This window comes from Panicum virgatum, chromosome 5N, assembly GCF_016808335.1.
Source record: "Panicum virgatum strain AP13 chromosome 5N, P.virgatum_v5, whole genome shotgun sequence".
In the NCBI taxonomy this organism is placed as follows: domain Eukaryota; kingdom Viridiplantae; phylum Streptophyta; class Magnoliopsida; order Poales; family Poaceae; genus Panicum; species Panicum virgatum.
This window is the reverse complement of record NC_053149.1, coordinates 9842054-9853113: the sequence shown is the minus strand read 5'-3', so window position 1 is coordinate 9853113 and position 11060 is coordinate 9842054. Positions and strand designations below refer to the sequence as shown.

At 41.9% G+C, this 11060-nt stretch overlaps 1 pseudogene; it reads right to left on the bottom strand.

The window, feature by feature from the left end:
• Positions 1–1831: 1831 nt before the first annotated feature.
• Positions 1832–9853, bottom strand: LOC120677019 (annotated as a pseudogene).
• Between the last annotated feature and the right edge of the window lie 1207 nt (positions 9854–11060).

Genomic DNA, 11060 nt, shown 5'->3' with positions numbered 1-11060 from the left:
CCCAACGCCCGCACCCACGCGGCTGCCGCCAGCCACTGGCGCTGCTCAAGCGCAACCCTAGGCCGGCCGCTGGCCGCTGCCGCCTCTTCCTGCGAGAGCATCGCGAATCGCACGGCGCCCAATCAGTGTGTCGGCCGATGGAGGTGAGATTGTGAGAAACTACTGAGCCTCTGGTCTCTGGACTCAGTATGTTATTTGTTTGCTATTGGGCTACTTGCCAACTGATGGGCCTCTAAAATTAATGAAAAAAGGCCCAGAAAAAAATAAACGCCCAGGTCGTCTTCAACCTCCGCCCAGAAGGCTTCTCGACGCTACCAGCCCTTCCTTCCCTTCGTTATTGGCCGAATTTTTTTGGGGGGGGGGGGGGGGGGGTAAGGGAGGGCTCCAAAGGCGCTGCTTGGGTAGGGGGGGCTCAAGCCCTGCCAGCCCGGCTGGCAAATCCGCCCCTGGTTGGAGCTGCACATGGAGAAATTATCTATCGCACGAAACCTCGCGACGTGGCAGTGTCGCCCTCTCTCTTGCTTTGACATGAATCGACTAACCAAGAGGAAAGGGACTGAACATGTGACAGATGCTACATTACGCCACGCGCTGTTGCACAACAGCCAGCATGCCCCGGGCGTATTAGTGGCATTTCGATCTTTTTTTGTGTAAAGTATGCATGAGCGAAAGAATTTAAGCGTTGTGGCATGCCTTGGACCATAATTTCCCGCAGCTATGTTTTCCACAGACGCATCACATCGGAAAGGGTCTGTTTGGTTGAGCTCGGATCCACGAATTCTATCTTGAGCTCCAACATCAGGCCTCTCTATTATTTGTTTTGACATATTGTATCCTTTGTCGAATCAAAATCAGCTTCTGCGATCGTTTGGCAAGCTTGTAGGTCTTATTCCTAAATGTAAAAGAATTGCACTTTAACATAAAAGGCATCAAGCATGATATGGAGGATCCTCCTCTCATGTTGAAATATTGTTCCTTCACCACAGAATAGCCAGCGCGAGCGGTCACGAGTTACGTGTCTACCACGTCGGCCATACATGAATCGCGTCGCTAGCACACCGACCGGTGGCAACACTATAGCTAGATACCTGCTGCATTCCTAGTCCTAGAACAAGGCCATCGGTGCTGCCTCTGATGTGGTGGTGTCTACTGGTGCTCTAGGTGGTGTAGCTCAGCGTAGGGTCTACTGAAAGATACGAGAGACCCTGTGCCTTCAAAAGCATCGCATGTGGCTTGCTACAGGCCATCTGTTGTGCGATACGCTCTGCGCAGTACCAGTAGCTGTGGACTAGATGACTTGACCACTACATAATTGAAGCAACTATGTATGAACCCGAAAGCCGAAATGAAAAGTGAAATAATAAACAAAAGGTCTGAAAAATGAGAAGTTAAGGAGAAAAGGTCCGAAATTCAGGTGGTGCGGTATTGCGCAGCAAACAGTCAGGTTGCATAAAGCAAAATTGCGTAATTTGCAAAACAGATGCAAGTGTCATCCTTTGCCCCAACCAAACCCAACACGACCGTCAAAGGTTACAGGTATATCGAATCGATGGCTTTTGCCAGTAACCAGTAGGCCAGTAGCAATGAGTCAATGACTCATGAGAAACTAAAGACTGGTCGTAGGAGCATATCCACCAGTCTTTCAATCTTTAATCCAACTATTATATTGGGAGAGTAGATAAGAAAATAGTGCTCCAGCAGTCTCCCAAAACTATTCCCTTTTTTCAATAGTTATTGGGGCAACTCAATAATTCACCCCAATTCTTCCTAAATAAAGGGAGAATTGTGACTGGATTTTCGGATCCATGTCCGACACTACAGGATTCAGTTCAAAACTCCAAGCGGGCCGACATGTCATGGAAGACCAATCAGTAGCTGCGGCCCCAGAACGACCGCTTCTTTGCTGGCTTTCCGGAGGCGAAGCACAGGGTTCCTGAATTTGGGCGCACAACACAGGTCAGCAGTTGCATGATTGGAAAACAAACACTGCAAGAATTGGTTCAAGAGAATCGCAGAAGTAATATTTGCTTCTACTACTTAGCATACCTTCTGGAAGTTCTGGCTGATCGAATGGAGTACACAATGTTTTTGCAGCTCCGAGGTCCCCCTTGGTCCGAGCTTTCACATCTTTCTCAACTTCCTGTACAGGAAAAAAATTAAATTCTTTGGACATTGCAAGTTTTGAAATAGTACAATTGATGGGTCAAAGGAGCACCAAGAAAGACCATTAGGGCTGTGTTTAGTTCCCCCCAACTCCTCCAAACTTTCCAAACTTTCCATCACATCGAAATCACATCGAAACATTAAATATAGCAAATGACCTATGCATGGAGTACTAAATGTAGGTAAATAAAAAAACTAATTGCATAGTTTTGATGTACGTTGCGAGACGAATCTTCTGAGCCTAGTTAGCCTATGGTATGACAATATTTATCGCATACAAACGAAAAATGCTATAGTGCTTTTCGCAAACACTTTTCGCAACTAAACACAGCCAAGGTCCAGTTTGGTGCAGCTGTGCCCAGCTCCGGTTTCTCCACTGTAGCACTACTGTAGTAGCACACAAGAGGCGGAGCTGGAGGAGCCACAATTTCTGGCCCCACCGGCTTCTCTTTTCTAGTTCATTTTGGACTGGAGAGAGAAAATGAACTTCTTGCTACAGCACCACAGCAGTGTATACATCAAGTGGAGCTAAAGCCGGTGACAAGCCACACCAAATGGTCCCTAAAGTTAGGACTTTCAATTTTCCAAATTTGCATTCCCTTTTGAAATACTTATATTTCTGTAGTATAAGCCAAAGACTGAAACATGATGACAATGATGCAATATTATGGGAACAGAGTTTCCCGAAAAACAAAACCATACTCCCAATTCTATAGTTAGACGTATACAGTGGCAAAAGTGTGCAAGTGACTGCTATTAGTTAATTGTCACTAAAGTTTCAAAGAATTGATTCATGACAGAAGGCAAATCTGATAAACAGTAAATATAGAATAGATCAAGTACCTCCTCATCACACCATGGAGCCAAGATCAACCTTTTGTTGTTCAGAGCAGTTGTGAATTCATCCCAGGTGTGGATGACTTCAATGCAGGCATCTCTCTTTGGCTGTTTTGAGTAGGTTTGCTTGGATCTCATCCAGCAATGCTTTAACCTCCTCAACTAAATTGGCCACAGGAATATCAATCTTTGCGCCATTGTCTCAGCGGACAATGCGCACCTGAATAGAATAGGATTGCAGAAAACATAAGAAAATCAGAACATTATTGCCACTCTGCATATCTATCTGAGACAAGGAAAAGATTGGTAGCTGGAAAATATGCATCGATTGGTGATCAATAGGGGAAAAAAGCCACCAAGGAACAACCTAAGCACCTTATCCTAGTCTCCAGAAACAAGTTGCATAGGAAAGGAAGTGCTAGAATTATAGAACCACTACTAATTCGAGCAAAAATCAAAAGGCAGTGACATATTAAACAAGAACAACCTATCAACTAACAAAGCTGTTTCTTTCAAATGGATATGAAAAGCAGTACTGTTAATTACTGCAGATAGTGCTAGAGAAAAGAAGCAGTACAGTAATTTATATGGCACATGAATCTGTGTGAACAAGAGCCTAACAATACTAGTGAGTTAGTGACCACCTATAGACATAATATTTAGAACTGGTGAGAATTTGTAATCAGTACCTGTTGGTTGGCCAGATCGTTTTGCCAAATCTCAATTCTCAAAGGAACACCTTTCATTTCCCAGTGAGAATACTTCCAACCTGGAGAGTAATTTTCACGGGTGTCCAAATCCGCTCGGAATCCAGACTCATTGAGAGTGTAAACAGCTGATTCACATGTTCCCTTTATGGCAGTTGTGTCAGCATCCTTGTAAGGCACTGGAATCACAATTACCTGGATTGGTGCCACCCTTGGTGGTAATACTAAGCCTTTTTCATCACCGTGTGTCATCACCATCACTCCAATCTGCAAGAAGAGTCTATACATTACAAATGCAAACGTATATCGTGCAGAACACTATGCATCCAGCAATTTTAGGCACAAAAAAAGAACAATTAATCCAATGCACCATGTTTCTAAAAAGGTTGCATGCCATTGCTATAAATTCTACAATGCTTGGACTAGGCCTCACCTGCACATCAGATCCTCAATAAACTAAGCGTGTAAACAACTAAAAGTTCAATTTCATTTTTGCTTAATTTGGATGAGAATTGTGCTAGGCTAAATCTAGGTAGGTAGGTAGGTAGGTTGGGAGGGAGGGAGGGAGGGAGAATTAGGGAAAGAGAGGAGCAGAAGAAGAGGTTCTGTGAGGGAGACCACCGATCTCTCCAGTCTTCAATCTTATGCACCCTCTCTCCCCAATCACCAGCACTCTTTGTTGGATTTAATCTTGTTTTTTATTAAATTTTAGCATATAAGGAAAGTATACTAGTATTTGCATGTATGCACGTAAGAAGCAAGGTAGGAAACTGCTGGTTTTCAGTTGGGCAGGTGCCATATACGAGCACGTATAGGAGGTCTACAGCTTGCGGAAAGTGTCAGCCAATCGTGTTTGAGTTGAGTCTTTACTGTATGCTTATTTGGTAAGTGCACGTGCAAGAACACGGAGTCCGAATACAAGTCGGTAGCTCGTAGGTCTGGCTGATCATGTACTCAGGACTATATAAGCAAGAGCTTGTAATAGGTTTTTTAAAATATGAGAAATAGAGAACAAGAAAAGACCTGTCGTGGTCTCGGAAATCTGTGTGTTCTTTGTGTTTCTCGTGTTCGGTGTGTTAGATCCTGGTGAAAAGCCAACACTCTTTTGAGCATGCACGCTCCACCACTACTCAGGTGATTGTAGGTGAAACAGGGGTGTTGCAACTTTACACTTGCCAACGACCTGTCATCTAACTACAGTGAGCTAAAAACATACGCAAAACAAGGGTTCCACAAAAATGTAGGCAGGTATCGCTGGGAGAAATTGTCTCGGTGAGAGTATAACAAAATTGTAGGCAGGTTAGGTATCATTTGTTTGGTTCAGGCTCAACTTGATGATTACATGACTCTGATTCCATGTTTAACGTTGGGAAATGAGATTTCAGAAGAAAAATGTGGAAAAAAAATGCAGTGTAACAAGGTTTGGACTTTGGAGTGCCAACCAGCTGGCAAAGGTCCATGAACATTTCAATAACCTCCAAACAAACAAAAGTTTAGGAAGATGTGAAAGTAACTGCAAGGTGGAGCCAGTGATGCAATCACTCGTGTTCTGGGAGCTCCAATGCAAATTGATCTTAAGATGGCAAGGCATACCTTGAAAGTTAATTTTCAGGATATTATAGCTCTTAAACATATTTACAGAACAAAAATTGCATACAGCATCTGCTTTCTATGGTTTCACTTGACAAGTGTATGGTGAAACAGTGGATTGGATTGAGCTATGGTGATATATCAATTTTATTTGACAATTTCATAATATTTGAAACTTTATTGACCCATTTATAGTGGTTTAAGAACCTAACCGATATCAGATGCAAGTGTATGAGGCTGTGTACTCTATTCACGATATTTCAACAAGCAATGCATACAAAAAGAAAGCATCATGCATATTCGAGAGAGGAAAAAACAGAAAGCATCATTTTCATTCAGACAATGATTATGCATTTTCAATCAAATAGAGTGTAAGAATTACCGAGCGAGTTGTATATGCCCAAGAGTTTTGCCAAACCATTTCCCTTGCACCTTTCTCATTCTCAAAAGTGATATCAAACATCTTGGCAAAGTTTTGGCCAAGACAATGTGAGGTTGCACCTTGTATACCACGACCAGTGTTTGGAATGAAAGCCTGATAAAATGATATTTAGCAACAAGCATACAATAAAATACAGAAATTTATTTTCCTTCCATCAAGGTAGTTAAGGAAAGGCTACATTGTGCAGGAATGCGGCAAGAATTTTCGTATCAATACCTCAACACTGGTGGTATAGAGCCCACCAGCAAATTTTTCCATCTCACTTTTCCTCCCTTTGGACACTGGAACTGCTAAAAATTCTTCATAAATCCTTCTGTACAGTTCCAGTATTTGGAGAACCTGAGAGTGCCACCATGGATTAAAATGACTGATCACCGTAAATGTTTATGCAATCATTGCTACACAAATGGATTGTCCATTTGATTCAACAAAGTCTGATTCAAATAGTTTTTACACAGACCAACTACCTAGGTAAATATACAAAAAAGTAAAAACTTTAAATTTCCGAAATGCAACATGAGGATACTAATAGAATGTAATGTACAAATTAAATTAACAATATCACAACAAGACCAAATATAGATTAATATAATCTAATCTCACATGTAACATTAGGCCAGTTGCTACTTCAGATTGCATATATCTTCTAACATTCAGAGTTTAATACTGGTCAAAATCAACTCAATCGCTGCAGTGTTACACTTTATGATACTCAATGTTCAAGAAAACGCTAGGCGCTAGGCCGGCGCTTATTGACTAGCGCCTAGGAAGGTTAAACGTAGATTAAACGTAGGTTAAACGTAGACGTTAAGCCTCTGTTTAGCATTTAATCTCGATTAAACAAAGTTTAATAACATTTTTTTGAACCTTGGATAGACTCACCTAGTAGTTGACAACGGAACCAAATTAAAACAGTGCAGAAATATGTACTTATCAAATACCTCTTCATCTGCCTCTTCTTTAGTTGCAAAAGCTGTATGCCCTTCTTGCCACAGAAACTCACGGCTCCTGAAGAGAATAGTTGCAGAATGTTTAGCCCAGAACAATTAGGCTATCTACAAATGAGTTTAGCGAAAAGGAGTACCACAAGATTTGTACTTCAGTGTACATTTTTCTGGTTATTATGATTTTGTAAATAGTAACTATAAATATAACTACAAGATATCAAAGTTCAATTTCAAAGACCGTGCCAAGTCAAATCATGACTTACAAAAATAGAAAGAGTACACTATCCGATTTATTGTGTTCAAAAGGTGAAATTTTGTTTCAAGTTCACAAATATCAGAAAATTGGAAAGGAGGTAGTCATGAGAAGATGAATAACTCAAATTACGGGTGTTATCTTACCGTACCAAAAATACCACACTGAACATTTTAACTGAAATTCTGCATTACTAAGTCTTCCACTGAACCATTTGATCCAAATTTTCTAGAATAAATAATATCATTCGTAAGAAAGTGTAGATCAGTATTAAGTTTTTTGGTAAGAAAGTAAATATGGTATCTCCTTGATTTTTTTTTTTAAAATGAGATCTAACCAGTGAGGCGGCAGCAATCTTGACATGTTCTAATCACCAACTATGCTAATTAGACAATTATGAGTGTCTAGCAGGCATATGAGGTAATAAGGCAGAGAGTAATAAAAAAAAATGCACGACCACATTCATAGGCCAACAAATGATGACTACCTTATGAAAGGGGTAGGGTTGCTAAACTCCCATCTAACAACATTACACCACTGGTTACACCTCAAAGGTAAGTCACGGCGGCCTCTTATCCATTTAGAGAAGTATGGATACATGACAGTCTCACTTGTGGGGCGGATTGCAATAGGAGCTTCCAGTTCAGATTTCCCTGACTTAGTAACCCAAGCTACCTGCATGACAAAGAAAAGGGAATAGGTAACTTCTCTTACATAACAGAAAGCAGTATCAAGGTGAATAAAGCACTGATTACAAGGACCAGCAGCACTGGTGAAATTAGATTAACACACAGATTCCATGAAACTACTACTTTGCTGCATGGCCACATCATAATGAACTAAAAACTTCTCCCAAAAAGAATGAAAATCTGTGCCAGCTGCCAAAAGTCTGTGCTAGTGCCAACACAGCCCGTAACCAACAAGAATAATGGTTTATGATGATACAGACAAATTGACATTACTCTTTCTACTAATGGGCCTTGTATATTCATGAGGGTACTTTATTTATTTGACATTGGCACTGACAACTGAACTCTTCCAAAATAGAACAGTATCATAAGGGTCACAATGAGTTCATGAGATTGTGACCTTGTCTTTTCATGAGAGAGAGAGAGAGAGAGAGAGAGAGAGAGAGAGAGAGAGAGAGAGAGAGAGAGAGAGAGAGAGAGAGAGAGAGAGAGAGAGAGTAAATAATGGGGTACTTCAAAATTCTGATAAATCTTCATTTCTGGTGTTTCACAAAAACTCATTCATAACAGAACAGAAAACACATCTTCCTGGGATGTCAGATGAAAATAATGATAAAACAGCTAGCTCAAGACAGTTTTGTGCCTGATTGCATGTACCCTTTTCATAATCATTGAGCTTTGATCTTTCAAAAGAGGTAACTCTTACACATAGGCAGGCTGAATTGAAAAATTAAATAAATACCCTAACTGGGAAAATGTGGAAACAAAGATGTAAAGGACAAGAGTAAAATGCACACCTCAGGTGCAAAGCCCTCAATGTGGTCCTTCTCCTTGTGTAGAACATTCTCAGTAACAAACAAAGGGAAATAATATGGTTTGAGCTTCAGCTTTTTAATTTCTGCATCAAAGAATTCCTGCACCAAACCATATAGCAGTTATCAAAGAGAACAGGATTGCAGTAGTGTCATTATGCCTTCACAAACAGTCTCTAGACACGGGTGGATCTTTTTAGCAGTGAGATACTTGCAATTACAGAATTGGTAACAAATGACACTGATATTTTGTTTAGGGGAAGGGAAATTGGTTACAAGGAAAATGAAAACACCGATGAGCAGTCAATTAGTTCAGTTGGTATTGAAAAACTTACTTTCAGCAGCTCCCAGATTTCCATCGCCCATGGCCTCAATATATAACAACCCGAGATGTCATAGTACTCAATCATTTCACTGTTACCAACAACCTGGAGAACAAAATAACAAAATCCGAAGGAATAAGGTATAATTTCACCTCAAAGACAGCGAGATATTTAAATTTTGATGAAAAAATTTGGCCATATAGCAACTAGTAATCACCCAACATTTCAACAGCAGGTCCTCGAAGATTTCTGTGTTCTCTTTGCCAGAAATGACCAAATGGAGCAACAGAATATCAGTTTCAACATGTTATTTAATGGTGTTGCTGTATCTCTAACAACAACACAAGCCAGCCAATCCAGTTCCTTGCAATTAGGGTGAGTTAGAGATAGTCCTGGCAAGTTTTGCAAATTCGTTGTGGAATCTAGCCAGTTACTGAAATAATTCTAGTAGGATTTCCCTATTACGGATTCTATAACACTTAACAGATAACTAGAAGCTATATCTGCAAAACAAACACTAAAATCATCACCAGCAACTAAGTTTAGAACTGTAACAGCGTATCCGCACCACAAACACTAAAACCATCATTCACAGCAAATCTAGATATGTAACAGTGTATCCGCACAGCAAACACTAACGTAACGGCGGCGTTCGGTCAGAGGCCAAAACTGTTAGCCGCCGGAACAGCAAGTCAGCAACCGAGACCGCCACATCGAATCCAGCCTGCTCTAGCAGACCATCCCCCGTCACAACCCCACCCCCAGCCGCAACAACAGCAACGCAATCGGGAGCACGCCCAGCACCAAATCTGACGGCAGCAACCCTCGGCCAGAACGAAGCGAATTAACAGCCAACGCACCTCGGAGTACCACTCCCCGAAGTTGTCGTCCTTCTTGTACGCCATTCCGAGCTTCGTCTCCTTCTTAACCTCCTTTTTCTTCCCCCCTGCGAGCCGGCAACCAAAAGCAAAAATCTCAAATCCAGCGAAAACCCAGCACCGCCGCACGGAGACGACGACGACAGCGAGCTCGCACCTCCGCCGCCCTTGGCGCCGTTGCCTCCGCCGGACGACATGGCGGCGGCGCGCTGGGGTTTAGTTGGTTCTCCTCTGCTGGGCTCATGCCGATCTACGTACCTAGCCCGGTAGGATTAGAAGGTAGGAGGATTACATGACAGAGTCCGAGGAGGATTACACATAAATTCTAATTGGAGTCCGACTACTTTCTTTTTTTGCGGGTAGTTTTTTTTTACCTAAAGTTCTAACAGAAACTTAATATAATTTTTTAAGTGCACTAGCATAAAAACACATGCGCCACACATGTGGTTATCGACAAATTCAATAACAAGTAATTTAAGATGTGTAGCATGGCAGTTCACCAGCAAGTTTGCAAAGGCAATTTTTGGTTCAATCATACAGAACTCTAGCAAGTTTGCCCGGGATGATGGTCCAAAAATTATCCACTAAGCACAAGGATAAGTTTCAACCTGAAGCTGGCCTGACACACACACAAAAAAAAAACCTTGACCCTTGAAGAAGTAATTCTCAAAACCAATTGTTCCATCACCCTGGCTAAATAGAGTTTGTGACCTAAAACATCTCGCCAGCACTCTAACAATTACTTGTGGTAATTATGGTTATATGGACATAAAAAATCATTATTGTCAAAAAACTTATGTGTCAAGCAGGCAAGTTGATGTCTTACCAAGCAACTGCTCTTATCTATGAGAGATTAATGACAATTAGCTATCATGCATGCAATTATTCTCATTTGCAATGACATATTGCCAGGTATGGACCTAAGCCAGCCACAGCAAACCAACAACCCCCGGAAAACTCGGAGCGGCGATGGAGGCGACTCCCGGCGACCTAGATTTCATCCGTCTCTGAGATGATCTCCAGGAGAGGAAGGGATCGTTTTGCGATGCAATCTTCTCTCGGTGGACATGAGTGATCCGTGTGGAGTCCTGGTAGAATCTGGTTTGCTTTCTCTACTCCACGAATCCTGGCTCGCTACGCTAGGGTCTGTGGGAGGCGTCTGTTTTTCTTCCTTGGGAAGTCTCTGGGTGTCCGGCTTGATTACGGTGAAAGTATCTTCCGTTGGCCAAGTTCTGTCTACTTCTCTGCCTTGTCGTTTCTCATCTGCTAGGGTTTTTCACATTTCTCCGCTGGTGTTTGGACTCGTCTTGCTAGTGGGGGTGATCAAGGGGAACCCGGTGAGGGATCTGCCCACCCGAAGCTACAAACGACGACAAACCCAGCAGAGGGCGCGATCTACCGGCGTGAGATGGTGAAGGA